At 41.5% G+C, this 18,844-nt stretch overlaps 1 protein-coding gene across 23 annotated transcripts in view; it reads left to right on the top strand.

Moving 5' to 3' along the window:
- Positions 1–18,844, top strand: part of CLASP1 (cytoplasmic linker associated protein 1) — a 301,555-nt gene that overhangs the window by 22,613 nt on the left and 260,098 nt on the right. The window lies entirely within an intron of this gene.

The following is an 18,844-nucleotide window of genomic DNA, read 5'->3' as shown; positions in this document are numbered from 1 at the left end:
CTGCTGTGCTGTGTCTTCTTTTCCCTACGTTATCCTAGTTTTCCCCTCTTTTTCCTATTTTTGATCATGCTTTTGGCTTGCCATTGGCATCTGTGGGACGTACTGAACTCTCTGAACTAAATGTTGCTGATTACTCTCCTAAGGCTACTTGTGGGAATGCATGTGATGGTTCTTTCTCTTCATTTATTCTTTGTGGATCACTTGCTTAGTATGAGGTGCTGTGCCAGGTACTAGTTGTTCCTCTATATTCAAGCTTTTCAGCTCTTATTTTGAGAACATTATGGTGGATATATCTTTCCTTTGTAGGTCTTTTTCCTAAATGATATGTGTGTCTGAAGTACTCAGAGATGTGTATCTATTGTTGGTGAGAAGAAGGAGCTGCATTTGGTGAAAATAGCCCTGGATTTTGAATTAGAAAGTGAAGTTCAAATCTTGGTTCTGGCCAGGTGCGGTGGCTCACATCTGTAATCCCAGTATTTTGGGAGGCCAAAATGAGAGAATCACTTGAGGCCAGGAGGAGTTCAAGACCAGCATGGTCAACATAGCAAGACCCCATCTCTCTAAAACAAAACAAAACAAAAAAGGAATCAAAATTCTGGTTCTGTTTCATACTTGCTGTGTGACCCCAGGAGTCACTTTGCTTCTGAATCTTTTCTTGTCTGTAAAATAGGCATTATAATTACAATCTGACAGAGGTTTTGTAGGGAATAGAGAAAGTAGCATTTGTATGATCACTTAATACATTGGAAGGTACTGCTTCAAATATGAAGTAGCTATACTTATTTTATTGATGAAATGAAAGCCAAATTTAAAACTATTGGTATATTAATTCTTTATAGGTTGACTTCTTTATTCAGTAACATAGAAATGCTTCTCTTGTTTTTTTAAATCCTCATCCTTCTTACACCTTCTGTCTTCACATTAAACACCCAGGACTTAATAGAGTTTTCTTTTTTTTCAACTGGGTATAACCTAGCTCCCTTGGGAAATTTGGGATGGCCACGTCAGCTGTCATACTGTATCAAATGACATATCAGATGTTCTCTCTTTTTTTTTTTTTTTTGAGATGGAGTCTCGCTCTGCCACCAGGCTGGAATGCAGTGGTGCCATCTCAGCTCACTGCAGCCTCTGCCTCCTGGGTTCAAGTGATTCTCTTGCCTCAGCCTCCTGAGTAGCTGGGATTACAGGTGCGTGCCACCATGCCCAGCTAATTTTTGTATTTTTAGTAGAGACGAGGTTTCACCATGTTGGCCAGGATGGTCTCCATCGTCTTGATCTCTTGACCTCGTGATGTGCCCACCTTGGCCTCCCAAAGTGCTGGGATTACAGGTGTGAGCCACCGCGCCCGGCCTGTTCTTTTCTCTTCTTACTCACCTAAGTCTGGGGATTTTTCTGTTTCAGGAACCTCTTAGAAAATCTCTCAAGCAGGCTGGGCACGGTGGCTCACGCTTGTAATGCCAGCACTTTGGGAGGCCAAGGCAGGCGGATCACCTGAGGTCAGGAGTTCAAGACCAGCCTGGCCAACATGGTGAAACCCCGTCTCTACTAAAAATACAAAAATTAACTGGGACTGGTGGTGGGTGCCTGGAATCCCAGCTGCTTGGGAGGCTGAGGCAGGAGAATTGCTTGAACCTGGGAGGTGAAGGTTGCAGTGAGCCGAGGTTGTGCCACTGCACTCCAGCCTGGATAACAGAGCGAGACTCTGTCTCAAAAACAAAAAATGAAAGAAAGAAAATCTCTCAAGCTAGCATATATGCTCCTTTGTGCTTAGCTTTTTTTTTTAGTGGATTTCACTGTTAGAAACCAACTCTTCATGTGTTACTAGAAACATTTTTATTTTTGAAGGGAGACTTGCTTTTCATTTGTACATGCACATGGAATACTTAGTATAGAAAGTGGGGCATAAAATGAAAATTTTAAAATTGAAATAATTGACTATTTTTTTTCTTAAACCTTGTCTAGATGTAGGCAAACTTTTAAATCATTAAGGGACAGACATTTATAGAACACCCCTTCCAATAATAGCAGGATACACATTGTTCTGAAGTGCATATGGAACATTTCAGGATAGACCATATGTTATACCATGAAACAAGCCTCAATTAATTTAAAGGATGGAAATCATACTATGTTCTCTGACCATAATGGAATGAAATTAGATATCAATAACAGAAGGATATTTGGGGAATTCAGAATATGTGAAAATTAAACTACACACACTGAAATCACCACTGATTCAAAGAGAAAGCCACAGGAAAATTGGAAAATACTCTGAGATAATGGCAAAATATATCATATCATGATGATGATGGTTGCAAACAATGTGAGCGTATGTACTTTATACCACTGAATTAATTGTATGTTTAAAAATAGTTAAAATGGCAAATCTTATGTATGTTTTACCAAAATTGAAAAAAAAAGCAAAAAGAAAACCCTGGGCTGGGCGCAGTGGCTCATGCCTGTAATCCCAGCACTTTGGGAGGCCAAGGCAGGTGGATCACCTGAGGTCAGGAGTTCAAGACCAGCCTGGCCAACATGGCGAAACCCCATTCTACTAAAAATACAAAAAATTAGCTGGGCATGGTGGTGGGTGCCTGTAATCCCAGCTACTTGGGAGGCTGAGGCAGGAGAATAGCTTGGACCCAGGAGGTGGAGGTTGCAGTGAGCCCAGATCACGCAACTGTCCACTCTGCCACCCAGGCACTCCAGCCTGGGTGGCAGAGTGAGAATCCATCTCAAAAAACAACAACAAGAAGAAAAAAACCCCTGCCACTCATTTTTCAACAATGAATGTTTAATGAGGGCCTACTATGCTTCATGGGAAAAACAAAGAATATATCATAAGCTAGGGGATACAGCAAAAGCAGTTCCCAGAAGGAAATTTAGAGCTATAAATGCTTGTATTAAAAAAAGAAGGCCGGGCGCGGTGGCTCACGCTTGTAATCCCAGCACTTTGGGAGGCCGAGGCGGGCGGATCACGAGGTCAGGAGATCGAGACCACGGTGAAACCCTGTCTCTACTAAAAATACAAAAAATTAGCCGGGCGTGGTGGCGGGCGCCTGTAGTCCCAGCTACTCGGAGAGGCTGAGGCAGGAGAATGGCGTGAACCCGGGAGGCGGAGCTTGCAGTGAGCCGAGATTGCGCCACTGCACTCCAGCCTGGGCAACAGAGCGAGACTCCGTCTCGGAAAAAAAATAAAAATAAAAAAAAAAATAAAAAAAGAAGAAAGATGTCAAATCCATAACCTAATCTTCCACCTTAAGAAACGAATGAAAGAAGAACACACTAAATCCAAAGTGAGCAGAAGGAATATAGTAATAAAATCTAGAATGGAAATAATGGAGGGAAAAAAAGTAGGGAAAATCAAACCAAAAATAGGTTCTGCGCAAAGGTCAACAAAATGCACAAACGTTGAGCTAGATTAATAAATTAATAAAATGAGGAATGAAAGAAAGGACATCGTTACTGACCTTACATGGAAATTAAAAAAGATTATAAGGAAATACAAGGAACCATTTTATGTCCTTTATGCCTATGCATTCTTTGAAAGACACTACTGAAATTAACTCAAAAAGAAATAGAAGGTCTTTTTCGTTTGTTTGAGACGGAGTCTTGCTCTGTTGCTCGGGGTGGAGTGCAGTGGTGTGATGTTGGCTCACTGCAGCGTTTGCCTCCTGGATTCAGGTGATTCTCCTGCCTCAACCTCCCAAAGAAATAGAAAATCTGAATAGACCAATAAAGTAAAGAGATTGAATTAGCAATAAAAAAGCCCCTCCCAAAAAAGCTCAGGTCCAGATGACTTTGCATTTTGTGATTCTACCAAATATTTAAAGAAGAATCAACACAAATTCTTCACACACTCTTTCAAAATAAAGAAGAGGTATTACTTTCCAGTTTATCCTATGAGGACATTATTAGGCTGATACCAAAACCAGGCAAAAACGTCACAAGACAAGAAAACTACAGAACAGTATTCTTTATGGATATAGGTGTAAAATACCTCAACAAAATACTTGCAAACTGAATATAGCAACATATCAGAAGAATTCTATACTGTGACTGAGTGGGAATTATCCCAGGAATGCAAAGTTGGCTTAATGTCTGTAAATTAACGTAACATGCCATGTAATAGAATAAAAGACAAGACCAACATGATCATCTCAACAGCGGCAGGAAAAACGTTTTATTAAATCCAACATTGTTTCATGATAAAAAACATTCAACAAATTAGAAATGAAAGGGAACTTCCTCAGTGTGATAAAGGCCATCTCTGAAAACCTACAGCTAATATCATACTTAATGATGAAAGACAGAATGCTGTCCTAAGATTAGGAACAAGACATATAGTCTCTAATTTTTAAAAAATTTATATATAGATAGATATTTTTTATATAGACGGAGTTTACTATGTTGCCCAGGCTGGTCTCGAACTCCCGAGCTTAAGTGATCCACCCACCTTGGCCTCCCAAAGTGCTGGGATTATAGGTGTGAGCCACTGCGCCTGACCAAAACATGTATAGTCTCTTTGACACTTAGCTTTAACATTGTATTGGAGGTTCTAGCCAGGACAATTAGGGAAGAAAAAGAAAGAAAAGGCATTCATATTGGAAAGGGAGTAAGATAATCTCTATTTGCAGATGGTATGATCTTGTATATAAAACATCCTAAGGAATGCACTATAAAACTGTTATGAGCTCCTCAAAGTTGCAGAATACGGGATCAATGTACAGAAATTAATTTTATTGTTATACATTTACAACGAATAATTCAAAAATGAAACCAAGGGAACAATTCCATTCACAATAGCGTCAAAAAGAATAAAACATTTGGGAATAAAGTTAACAAAAGAAGTGCAGAACTTACATTTATTTATTTTTTTTTTGAGGCAGGGTCTCCCTCTTGTCGCCCACGCTGGAGTGCAGTGGCACAGTATCAGCTCACTGCAACCTCCACCTCCTGGGCTCAAGTGATGCTCCCATCTTAGCCTCCTGAGTAATTGGTACCACGGGTGTATACCACCATGCCTGGCCAATTTTTGTTTTTTTTAGAGACTAGGTTTCTCCATGTTGCCCAGGTTGGTCTCGAATTCCTGAATTCAAGTGATCCACCTGCCTCGACCTCCCAAAGTGCTGGGATTACAGGCGTGAGCCACTGTGCCTGGCCAGAACTTACATTCTGAACTATAAACATCATTGAAAGTTCTAATAAATGGAAAGATACTCTATGTTCAGGGATTGGAAGACTTAATATTGTTATGATGGTAATATTCCCCGTATAGATTTAGCACAATTCCCATTAAAATTCCAGGCCAGGTGTGGTGGCTCATGCCTATAATCCCAGCACTTTGGGAGGCTGAGTCAGGTGTGAGGTCAAGAGTTTGAGACCAGCCTGAACAACATGCTGAAACCCCATCTCTACTAAAAATACAAAAATTAGCTGAGCGTGGTGGTGCGCACCTGTAATCCCAGCTGCTTGGGAGGCTGAGGCAGAAGGATTGCTTGAACCTGGGAGGCAAAGTTTGCAGTAAGCCGAGATCACGCCACTGCACTCCAGCCTGGGTGACAGAGTGAGACTCCGTCTCATAAAAAAACAAACAAACAACAAATAAACAAACCCAGTTGCCTACTTTGCAGAAATTGACAAGCTGATCTTAAAACTCATGTAGAAATGCAAGGGACCCAGAATTGCCAAAACAATCTTGAAAAAAAGTTGGAGGACTTTCATAACTTACTACAAAGTTACAATAATTGAGACAATCTGATACTGGCATAAAGATAGACATATAGATCAATGGAATAGAATGAGAATCCAGAACTAAACCCTTCTGTTTATGGTCAATTGATTTTCAACAAAGTGCAAGGACAGTTAGGTGGAGAAAGAATACTCTTTTTCAACAAATGATGGTGGTACAGGTCCACATAACAAAAAAAGGAATTTGGATCCTTACCTCACTTATATATATAAATTCAGAATTCATCATAGACCTAAATGTAAGATCTGAAAGAATAAAACTCAGGCTGAGCCTAGTGGGTCACACCTGTAATCCCAGCACTTTGGAGGCCAAGATGGGAGAATCACTTGAGCCCAGGAATTCAAGACCAGCCTGGGCAACATAGTGAGATGCCATCTCTATTAAAAAAGAAAAAAACAACTCTTAGAAGAAAACGTGTTGTAAATCTTCATGCCCTTGTATTACACAACGGTTTCTTTTTTCTTCTTCTTTTTTTGATCCAGGGTCTCACTCTGTCGCTGGGGCTGGGGTACAGTAGGGGGATTGCAGCTCACTGCAGCCTTGACTTCCTGCTGGGCTCAATGATCCTCCTACTTTAGCCTCCTGAGTGGCTGGGACTACAAGCATGTACCAGCTAATCTTTGAATTTTTTATAGGGATAGGGTTTGCCACATTGCCCAGGCTGGTCTCAAACTCGTGAGCTCAAGCAGTCTGCCTGTCTCAGCCTCCCAAACCTGCTGGTATTACAGGTGTGAGCCACCGTGCGTGGCTTCTTCAGTATGACACCTAAAACATAGGCACCGAAAGAAAAACAGGTAAATTAATCTTCATTGAAACAGAAAACTTTTTTTTTCAAATGGCACCATCAAGAAAACGAAGACATCCCAGAATGAGAAAAAATATTTGTCATATATCTGATAAAGGACTTTTATCCAAAATATATTTTAGAAATTCTTAAAATCAACAGTAAAAAGACACATAACCCAGTTAACAAATGAGCAAAGGATTTGATCAGATACTTCTTCAAAGATGATGTCCAAATGGCCAGTACATCCATGAAAAGAAGTCAAGGCCGGGCGTGGTGGCTCATGCCTGTAATCCCAGCACTTTGGGAGGCCAAGGTGGATGGATCACTAAGTCAATAGATTGAGACCATCCTGGCCAATATGGTGAAACCCCAACTCTACTAAAAATACAAAATTTAGCTGGGCATGGTGGCGCGTACCTGTAGTCCCAGCTACTCAGAATGCTGAGGTGGGAGAATTGCTTGAACCCTGGAGGCAGAGGTTGCAGTGAGCCGAGATTGTGCCACTGCACTCCAGCCTGGCGGCAGAATGAGACTTCATCTCAAAAAAAAAAGCAACTCAGTATCCTTAGTCCTTAGATGAAAATCAAAACCACAATTAGATGCCACTTTGATAATTTCCGATCCCTATTCAGGCATGTGCCACTGGCCCTGCTAATTCTGGATAATTTCTTTTTTTGTTGTTGTTGAGACGGAGTCTCGCTCTGTTGCCCAGGCTGGAGTGCAGTGGCGTGATTTTGGCTCGCTGTGACCTCTGCCTCTGGGTTCAAGCAGTTCTCCCACCTCAGCCTCCTGAGTAGCTGGGATTACAGGCATGCGCCACCACTCCCGGCTACTTTTCATATTTTTAGTAGAGATGGGGTTTCGCTATGTTGGCCAGACTGGTCTTGAACTCCTGACCTCAGGTGATCCACCCACCTGGGCCTCTCAAAGCTCTGGGATTACAGATCTAAGCCACTAAGCCTGGCCCTGGATAATTTCTAACAGATATAAAAGTAAAGAGATTATAACAAACCATGGAATGCCCATCACCAAGCTTCAGCAGTTCTCAGTGGATGTCCATCTTGTTTCATCTTTGAAGGAGTTTCAAGGAGTAGAAAAAAATAGAAGCAATTTTAACCCAATAGCCTAAACCTGCCACAGGAGGAGAAAAAATGGAATGAAAACTGTGTTCTACTTTTACAGTTCACATTTAGGGAAAAATATGTTTAAAATATCTGAGAGGATTTTTAAAATTTACTTTATTAAAATACTAGTGAAGGCAAATTCTAATCATGAGTACCTTATCTGACACCTGTGGAGTATTTTTTTCTATTATTTTCTGATGGCAAGTGTACTGTAATGCAGTTGCCTTTTTTTGTTGTTGTTTGTTTTTGCAGTTATTTGTGTTGACCAGCCTATAGTTTTTTACGACATGTTTTTGTGGAAATAACTGATGTGCTAGCTCCATTTTCTTAGAAATTTTTTTCTTATTGTTTTCTTCACTATGTTCCGTAGTATTGAAAGGTAGGTTTCCCTCCACTATGAAATGATAGTGCCTGAGTTTTGAATACCATTTTTCTAATTGTGATTGTGAAAGTAATATGTATTCATCATAGAAAAAATTTGGAAAACACAGGAAAGCACAAAGATAAGATTAAGGGGCCTGTAATCTTATCAGCTGAAAGTTAACCAATGTTAATGATTTTATTTTGTTGTTCAGGTGACCTGCCTTTTTAATGTAATGTGGTGAGCCTGAACCTTTTATTCATCTTGTTGCTTTTACATTGTGGTTGGATTTTGTCATAATTACATTGTAGTTAATCATTGTGCACACTGGAGTGAGGGATAGAGAATGAGAGAAAATTAGTTTAACTCTGATTTTTTCCCTACTGCAGAATATTCTTGAGTATACTTGAGTAATTCCAGCTTTTAATGATCTTTCCAAGCTACACAATTATATATCCATCCAGTTTCTAGATTCTCCATTTCAGAGATGACTTGTATAGATTTCCCTGCAAGACCAAAGCACTGTTGACTTTTGGTGCAAGAAATTGACTGTTGGGCCTTATCTCTGTACAGTCTTTCTGTTATATGCCTGACTGATATTTTACAGGCTTTTTGAGAATTATTTCATCTTCTTAGTATCTAGAATTACAGAGCTCTAGAGAACTCTAGTAGAATTTCTAGTATTTGTTAATTGAAATAAAAACATCAAACTAAGAATTTAGAAACACTTTATATTATTTTTGCATTAAAAATTCATAATACATTCATAATGCATAAAGATAAGCTTGAAAAATATGAATACTTTCTCAGTATTAAAACATATGAATATGAATATTTTGTCTGTATAGATAATTCTTGGTGTATGTATGGAATAATTATCAGACATCCTTCTAATAACTTTCCCCTTTCACCCCAGGAGTGGGGATCAGCAATGTTTACAGGTTGGGAACCAGTTCTGTGATCTTTCTAGACTGCTTGTGTCCTCTGAACAGGCCACACACTTGCGTCTGTGCTTTGTCCATATGTATTTGCACATTCCTTTTACCTGTAATGTTTTCTACCTTCTCCCTTACCTCTACTTCTAAGAAAGAATGGAACTCAACTTATGACTGCCAGTGACTGTTTGTCCTTTGGTTTTCAGCCCAAGCAAACTTTATTCTTTGGACAAGTATTTCTGGAGTACATTGTTTGCAACAGGCATTATAGGCATTAGGTGAACAAAATAAATTAGGTCCCTACCTTCTTGAGGCTGACAGTCCTGTTGGGAAATCAGACAGTAAATACGTGATAGAATTGCACCTTAAGTGCTTGAAAGTAGAAAACAGCATGCAGTGACAAGGGGTACCCCTAGAATGGCCTTCCAATGGGTCTCTGAGGAGCTAGCGTTTAAGCTGAAGTCTGAAAGATGAAAAAGAGGTAGCCAGGCCAATATAGGTGTAAGGAGCGTTTTTGGCAGAAGGAACAATGTAAGCAAAAGCCCTGAAGTAGTAAAGAGTTTGGAACCAAAAGGAGGCCAGTGTATATGACTAGAGCTCAGAGGTATTTGGCTTGGAGATACAAATTTGGGAGACATCAGTTTATAGGCATGGGAATGGATGCTGGTTATTTCGGAGTGAGCAGCATGAGGGGACAAGAGGCACTGGACTGAGCCCACCAACAGAGATCTGGAAGGTGGGTAGAGATGAGAGATGGTTTAGTAGATGCAACCAGAGAAGTAGCAAGAAGGCATAAGCAATTGTTTTCACACAAGTAGGGAATTTTTCAAGAAGGAAGGGGCGATTGACTTTGGATTGCTGCTGAGTGGTGCAGTTTGTTAGGTACAGAAAAGTCTTCCTTGAATTTGCCAACATGGCTGTCACTGGTGATTCTGATAGGAGCAGCTCTTGTGGAGTGAGCGAGTGAAGCCAGATCAGAGGGTCTGTGGAAGGGACAGGAAGTACATCAGTGGAGCTGGCTGGTGTAGACAACGGCTTAAAGAAGCTTCACTGTTGATGGTGTCGTTGACGAAAGGCATGTGAGCTCAAGAGAGGGCCTTTGTAAGATGAGTGATTTAGAGGACATTTACAAGTTGCTGGGAATGAGCTAGCAGAGGAGAGATTGCTGATTCCTGGGAGCAGACAACTGGAAGGTTAAAGGTCTGAGGAAGCAGAAAGGAGTAATTGTCATCTGTGTGGGTGCTGAAACCATTAAGGGAGCTGAGAGGAGATAGGGAGGGAGTCAGGGAGGCCGGAGTGTGAGTCTGCAGTGGAAGACAGGGAAGGACCTGTGACTGACAAATGAAAGCTGGGGCTGCCCCAGTGCTGAGCTGCTTGGTGGCTGAGCCGCTTGGTGCTTAGTTGGTAGATGCAGTGCCCCATCCTTGCAATTCCCAGTTGAAGTATTACTGAGTTCCCTCAGGCAGTTTTATCTTCCTTCCTCTTCTACCTACAGCACCTTCTACAAACTTCTGGTTTAAGACTTGTCCCCGTACTATTTTGACTGTTCGTGTTTGTCTCTTTCTTCTTTCAGGCAGTGATCTTCTTGAAGGCCTTGATGAAGTCTTTACTTTCTGTGATTTTTAGTAGTCAGCATAGTTCAATACCTGTCAGAGTAAATGCTTGCTCACTGAGTGAATGTGTGGGCCTCAAAATGAGTGGGACAGTGGGAGGGAGAAAAAAGAGAAGGAAAGGACAGAAGGAACACGTAGACTAAGAACAGACTTCCTGCTGGCAGGGCATGGCAGCGCGTCTGTCTTTCTTCGTTTTCGATCATGCTGTAATTGTTGCAGAAATCATCCTAATACAGAAAAGATTGTCTTATTGATAGAAACATGCTGACTTAGTGTGAGTAAATCCTGCTAATTTCTGGCTTTAAACTATCATACCTTCTTTCTGGCATGAAACTATCATACCTTCTTCCAGAACTGGCTTTAAATTATCATACTCTCTTTCAACCCTATTTTCCAGGGAAAATTTTTATTTTTTTGAGACAGAGTTTTACTCTTTGTTGCCCAGGCTGGAGTGCAATGGTGCAATCTCTGCTCACTGCAACCTCCGCCCCCCAGGTTCGAGCGATTCTATTGACTCAGCCTCCCGAGTAGCTGGGATTACAGGTGCCTGCCACCATGCCTGGCTAATTTTTGTATTTTTAGTAGAGACGGGGTTTCACCATGTTGGCCAGGCTGGTCTCGAACTCCTGACCTCAGGTGATCCACCCGCCCTGGCCTCCCAAAGTGTTGAGATTACAGGCATGAGCGACCGCACCTGGCCCCAGGGAGATTTTTTAATGTGGTTATTGATTAACTGGTGCTGGTAATTTAATTCCTTCTTGATACTCTGATATGGAATATTATTTTATTAAGGCTTCTTGAACTCCTTATTTATGATTTGACTTCATGTTTCTTAATTTTCTCCTCCTTATGCCCCACATGCTGTAGCTGAAACATTTTCATGTTTCATTTGGTAAATGCCCATGCTTTGAACTTTCAATGAAGTTGTAGTATAGTGAAAAGAACATAAACTTTGGGGCCAGGCAGATCTGGTTTTGAATTATTGCTTGACATCTATTAGTTTTAAAACCTTAGGCAGGTTTGTTTGTTTTTGTTTTTTTTATTTATTTGTTAATTTTATTTTATTTATTTTTTTTGAGACGGAGTCTTGCTTTGTCACCCAGGCTGGAGTGCAGTGGCACGATCTCGGCTCACTGCAACTTGCGCCTCCTGGGTTCAAGCGATTCTCCTGCCTCACCTTCTTGAGTAGCTGGGATTACAGGCATGTGCCACCACACCCTGCTAATTTCTGTATTTTTAGTGGAGACAGGATTTCACCATGTTGACCAGGCTGGTCTCGAACTTCGCCCCTTTCAGCCTCTGAAAATGCTAGGATTACAGGTGTGAGCCACTGCGCCCGACCTGTTTTTGTTTTTTTAACCTTTCTGAGCTGCATTTCTGTATCTTCAAAATGAGAATAATAATGCCTACTTATCTCACAGGTATCTCACTATGTCTGCCATACCACTCTTCACCTCTCTCATTTTGCTTATGCTGTTTTTCCTTAAGTGCTATAACTATTTTTTTTTGTTTTTTTTTTTTGAGATGGAGTCTCATTCCTGTCACACAAGCTGGAGTGCAGTTCCGTAATCTTGGCTCACTGCAACCTCCACCTCCCGGGTCCAAGCGATTCTCCTTCCTCAGCCTCCCAAATAGCTGGGATTACAGGCGTGCGCCACTATGCCCGGCTAATTTTTGTAGTTTTAGTAGAGATGGGTTTTGCCATGTTGGCCAGGCTGGTCTCAAACTCCTGACCTCAGGTGATCCGCCTACTTTGGCCTCCCAAAGTGCCGGGATTACAGGTGTGAGCCACTGGGCCTGGCCACCATAACTATTAAATGCACATCCTAGCCACATTTTAACACAAAGCTCAAGCTGAATCTTGTTTATATAGTTTTGACTTGGTCATTCCAAGCCTTCTTAATCCATTTCTTCCTCTGAATTTTCGTAGTACTTATTCAACATTCCTTATTTGGCAGGTGCAGTATTTTACTTGTTAAATCTACTAATTATACGTCTCGTGTTTGTGTTGACCTCCGACATTGACAAGCCTTTTGTGTGTATGTATGTCTTGTCCTCTCTGAGTATGTTGGGAGCTCTTTCAAGTGAAGTCATAGACTATAGTTATTTCTTTAGTATATTCTATAGTGAGATTTTATATTTGATAAGTTGATGAGTAAATAAAAGTGATTCAGATAGACTGGTAATGGATAAACAGGGTGTATGAACATATTCGCTCCATCCATTTATTCATTCTACAAATATCCATTGAGTACATATGTGTTAGATTGAAAAACATGTCACAGTATTTTGTAGCTCCTCCTATTGATTGGTAGAATCCATTTCCTCACACTTTTGTTTTTGTTTTTTGTTTTTTGTTTTTGAGACAGAGTCTCACTCTGTTTCCCAGACTGGAGTGCAGTGGTGTGATCTCAGCTTCACCACAACCTCCGCCTCCCAGGCTCAAGTGATTTCCCTGCCTCAGCCTCTTGAGTAGCTGGGATTACAGGCGCACACCACCACGCCTGGCTCATTTTTATATTTTTAGTAGAGATGGGGTTTCACCATGTGGACCAGGCTAGTCTCGAACTCCTGACCTCAGGTGATCCACCTGCCTTGGCCTCCCAAAGTGCTGGGATTATAGGCGTGAGCCACCGTGCCCAGCTTCCTCACACTTTTAATGTGGACTGGCCTTGTGACTTGCTTTTACCAGTAGATTGTGGCAGAAGTAACATGCAAGTTGTGGATCCCAGGCCTCAGGAGGCCTGGTAGCCTCCCCCTTTGTCATCTCGGAGTGCTCCAGCCACTACATGATGAGCTCTAGGCTATGCCACTGAAAGGTTAGAGATCATGTGTGGAGAGAGGCCCAGCCAACAGCCAGCACCAGAGTCCCAGACATGTGAGTGACACCATTGTAGAGCCTTCAGCTGCAGTAAAAATGCCAGATGACTCAGCTGCGTGAAGGATCCCAGGAAAGACTAGCACAAGATCTTCCCAGCTGAGCCCAGCCACCTCGTAGACTTATGGGAAATATTAATTCATTATTGTTTTAAGCTACTAAGTATAAATGGTCCTCCTTTTAACTTCTTACAAAGAAGTCTACAGTAGACTAAAAAAGTTGTCAGAGCTTATGGTTGATTCTGTTCTTCTTTCCATCCCCCATTGTTAATAGTTCTTTACTGATAGTGCGTGTAAGTGCCACAGGTAGATATGGTAATTAAGGGGCTGGAGATAGGTGCTATTTTTTTTTTAAAAAGGCTCTGTGCATGTCCTTTTTCATTCTTAATCTTATTTGATGCATGCTGGAGCTGGTATTCTCCACAGTGCCACTTGGGAGTCAAGACCAGAGGCCAAAATTCCCAACTTGATGTCTCTTTTCATTACATCAAGATGTCTTTTTTTATTGTATGTTCCTTCCTTCTTGTTGAAGTTGGTATTTTTAAACTTTTTCCTGTTGAACTGCAGCAGAGTTGGCCCATTGTTCTGGTTCCTCTGATAATTTTTACTTTCCAGGGTACTATAAAGGAGCATGACTAGGACAATTGTCTTGACCTTTTATTGTTTTGGCCCTGTGGACCAAGATGATGTGACAGGAAAACCTTGAGATGCTTGAAACCTAACTACTGTAGTGGGGGCAGAGAACGTTGGTGTTGGAGAATGAAAGGGGTTTGGGTTTGGGAAGAGTTGGACCATTTTTTCAGAAATATCCAAAATGTGTCCCTTTTCTCAGGTGACTGATACAGTGACATTTAGTGTGTTCAGTAGCCTTCATAGTAGATCTTGCTAAAGAAGAAAACTTTTCCTGATGAAGAAGAATAAAGATGTTTTGCTATTGTCACCTCCTCTACTGTTTCTTCTGTATCATTTTAATGTCTCTCATATTCTTTTGGAAAATTATGAAAATCGAACTTTTTTTTAGACTCAGAAATAGTGTTATATTCTGAATAATCTCTGATGTCAACACTGCTGTAAGGTAATTCTTCTCTGTAATACTGCTCTTTTGAGTGATGATTATAGAACTGACTGCAGGGATTGTAAACAGTAGTTCATAATCTCACTAAAGGCAGGCAAGGGCTGAGTCCTGTTTATTTTTGTATCGCAGTGCCTCCCATTATGTCTTAAATATAATAGACCAATAGACCTGGTTTTTACTTAGCTCAGCCATAGGTGACCACTGGTTATGGTTAACTTTAGACCTAGGTTTCCTTGTTCTACTTTTCCCTCATGGAGAGCCTGGGCAGGATATGGGTGGATGGAAGAGAGTTTTACTTCCTCCTCCAGCTCCATCAGCTCCTCTTCTTCCTCCTCCTCCAACTTCTCTAACTTCATCTCTTTCTCCTTTTTCTCCTTCTCCTCCAACTCCCTCAACTCCTCCTCCTCTTCTCCCCTCCAGCTTCTCTAATTCCTTCTCTTCCTCTTCCTTCCACTTTTCCTCCTCCTCCTCTTTCAATTCTTCCAAATCCTCCTCCTCCAACTCCTCCAATTTCTCCTCCTCCAGTTCCTCTTCTATAACTCCTCCTCCTCATGCTGCTCTTCCTCCTGTAACTCCTCCTCCAGCTCCTCTTCCTCCTGTAACTCCTCCAACACCTCCTCCTCCTCCTCCAGCTCCTCTTCCTCCTGTAACTCCTCCTCATCCTTTTCCTCCTGTAACTCCTCCAACTCCTCCTCCTCCTCCTCCAGTTCCTCTTCCTCCTGTAACTCCTCCTCCTTCTCTAGTTCCTCTTCCTCCTGTAACTCTTCCTCCTCCTCCAGTCCCTTTTCCTCCTGTAACTCTTCCTCCTCCTCCAGTTCCTCTTCCTCCTGTAACTCCTCCTCCTTCTCTAGTTCCTCTTCCTCCTGTAACTCTTCCTCCTCCTCCAGTTCCTTTTCCTCCTGTAACTCTTCCTCCTCCTCCAGTTCCTTTTCCTCCTGTAACTCTTCCTCCTCCTCCAGTTCCTTTTCCTCCTGTAACTCTTCCTCCTCCAGCTCCTCTTCCTCTCATAACTCCTCCTCCTCCTCCAGCTTCTCTTCCTCCTGTAACTCCTCCTCCTCCGGCTTCTCTTCCTCCTGTAACTTCTCCTCCTCCTCCTCCAGCTCCTCTTCCTCCTGTAACTCCTCCTCCTCCTTCTCTTACTCCTTCACGTCATCCTTTTTCCCTCTTATTTTCTAAGTTTTCTGCATTTAAAAACGCAATTATTTTTTGATTTCTCTTTTTATGATTTAATTGCAAATGTTTAGAAAACCTTCCTAGAGGATTCAGGGAGGAGAATACATATATTTATTTGTTTTGATAGCTGAAAATATTTCTGAAAGGATACGTGGGAAACTGGTGACATTACTTGCTTATTTTTTATTTATTTATTTTTTGAGACACAGTCTCTCTCTGTTGCCAGGCTGGAGTGCAGTGGTGTGATCGGCTCACTGCAACGTCTGACTCCCTGTTTCAAGAGATTCTCCTGCCTCAGCCTCCCGAGTAGCTGGGATTATAGGCACGTGCCACCATGCCCAGCTAATTTTTGTATTTTTAGTAGAGGCAGGGTTTCACCATGTTGGCCAGGCTGGTCTCCATCTCCTGACCTCATGATCTGCCCACCTCAGCTTCCCAAAGTGTTGGGATTACAGGCTTGAGCCACTGCACCCGGCCATTACTTGCTTTTAAGGAGAGAAACTGGGTGGCTGGGAGGGTCAGAGGTGGAAGGCAGGTCTTGCAGTTTTGTACCTTGTGAATTTGGAACTATGTGATTAATATTCCCTGAAAGTACAGATGTAGAAAGCACACCAAAACGTGAAAAAAGTCCAAAAACATCAGCTTAATAAGAATAAGTGTAAGAGAGAGTAGTTACCTTTTTTAAATCAAGAAGAAAAAGAAGAGAGAATTCAATCTGCTTAAAGCCTAGGGGCTTCCAGTCTCTTTCATTCTTTGCATTTCCTTCATTGGAATTTGTGACCTATTTTTGAGTGTACTAAGCCTTTGTTGCATAATTACGTTCAAGAAGCATATGCTTATTTGCTAGAAATCTTATACAATTATGGTTGAAGGGGAGGTTTTCTTATGATATATATTTATAAATCACGGTAGGGAGACTTGAACGAATGGGAACTTTCCTAGTGTTTACTTAAGGAATGGAGACCTTGCTCTCTTGCCTGTTGCTTCCTATCTAAACAGGAAATCTGACCTCTTGAGTCAAAACAGAATTAGGCTAAGACTTCTAATAATGTTTTCAAGGTGGGGAAAGGAAACTCATTGTCCATGCAACCTTGGAAAATTACTTACCTTTACTTTACCTCAATTTCTTAATCTATAAATAAGGATGTTAACACCTACTTTATAGAGTTGAAGAATTAGAGATAGTGTTATATAAATCAGTATTACATAAGCACAGAACCTGACACCTCATGTAGCTCCTTAAATTGTATTATTATTATTATTGGTTAGTATCTTTTCATTTTAGGCCCCTTGAAGGAGTAAACACTGTGAAATTTTTTTTCATTGAGAATGAATGAAAATGAATGATAGTTGTTTAGGGGAAGAAGGAGTGTATCAGTTATCTATTGCTGTGTAACCAACCGCTATGAATTTAGTGGCTTAAATAAAACAACAATGAAATGTTATTTCTCATAATTCTGTGGTTTGGCTTGGTGGCTTTTCTGCTTGTTTCCTTACACTTACTGGCATAACTGCAGTCGGATGACGACTGGAATGGGTAGATGGTCCCAGATGGCCTCACTCACATGTCTGGCAGTTGCTGCTGGCTGTTGGTCAGAGCATGTTGGTTCCCCAAGTGGCCTCTCACGTCCAATAGGCTAGGCCAGCTTCCTTACAGCATGGCCGTCCCAGGGCAGCATTCTAAGAGGGAAAGTTCCATTGCTTGTATAGCAAGTCTCTGCTTGCTTTCGTAGTTGCTGATGTCACAGGGTTAAGCCCAGAGTCACTGCGGGAGGGGACTTGGACTCCACCTTGGTGAGGGAGGAGTAGCAAAGAATTTGTGGCCATTTTTAATATACCACCAACCTGGTGCTTATTTGATCTGCTTCTTGGACTAATAGTAGGCCCAGAAAGAGATTCTTTTGGTTTCTTAAGTTTTCCCGTATCGTTGATACCTTCTTTAGTCCAACACAAGAGATGATAAAGGAACTAGAAGTATTACATTTGTACTAAAAATTGGAATGAAGGATAATAGCTGCTTTTGAAGCTCTTTCTTGTGAAGGAGGGACTAGTTCCAGCATTTGGATATGACTGGAAAGCAGATCTCTCCTCAATATAAGGAAGGATTGCTCTGTGAGATACTAAGTCCTGTTGAATGCTATCCCTCCCTCACTCTTCTGTGCTGTTGGAAGCAGTAAAGTAGAAGATGGGTAGTTATGTGCTGGGACTTTGAAGGAGGGTTTTCCTCACTGAATGACTTGATGTATGTGATTCCATACCTCAGAAAGGATCTCAATGTTTTTCTATTGAGATTAGGGGTGGGGATGGGGTGGTATTAGAAAGGGAGAGAATTGCTGTATTCAGACTGTGAGTTACTCTACTGAGAATTTTAATTTTACTTTATTTAGAAAACAAAGATATATTTTCTGGAAACTTTGAAAGTTGGGACTTACTACTGGTGTGAAAAAAGCTTCAATTTGGCACAGTATCAGGGAGGTACTGAATCTTGAAGATAGGATTCCTATGGGTCTTCTTGGTTTAAAATGAAAGGAATTAAGTAATGGTTTTAGGGTAAGTAAGAAATAAATTTGTACAATGCTCCAGCAGCTATAGGTTAATGAGAGAGGTTATGCAATTTCTTAGTTAAAACAGTTTTGGTACTTTTCCCATATCATGTATTTTACCCTACTCAAACATGATTTTGAGATCTTCTAATTTTAATATCAAAACACTAGGCCCAAATGGTGCTATTGTCAGCTGAGAATACTGTGTCAGTAACTGATCAGAATATGAGCCTATTTCCTCTTTTTTTTTGAGACAGAGTCTTGCTCTGTCACCCAGGCTGGAGTGCAGTGGCACTGTGTCGGTTCACTGCAACCTCAGTCTCCTGGATTCAAGCAATTCTACTGCTTCAGCCTCCTGAGTAGCTGGGATTACAGGTGTCCACCACCACATCTGGCTAGTTTTTATATTTTTAGAGATGGGGTTTCACCATGTTGGCCAGGCTGGTCTTGAATTCCTGACCTCAGGTGATCCACCCGCCTCGGCCTCCCAAAGTGCTGAGATTACAGGCATGAGCCACCGTACCCGGCCTTTTTTGACAGAGTCGTGCTCTGTTGCCCAGGCTGGAGTACAGTGGTGCCATCTTGGCTTACTGCAAGCTCTGCC

The sequence above is a fragment of the Nomascus leucogenys genome, chromosome 20, assembly GCF_006542625.1.
Source record: "Nomascus leucogenys isolate Asia chromosome 20, Asia_NLE_v1, whole genome shotgun sequence".
In the NCBI taxonomy this organism is placed as follows: Eukaryota; Metazoa; Chordata; class Mammalia; order Primates; family Hylobatidae; genus Nomascus; species Nomascus leucogenys.
The sequence above is the reverse complement of the archived record's forward strand: the minus strand, read 5'-3'. Positions and strand labels throughout refer to the sequence as shown.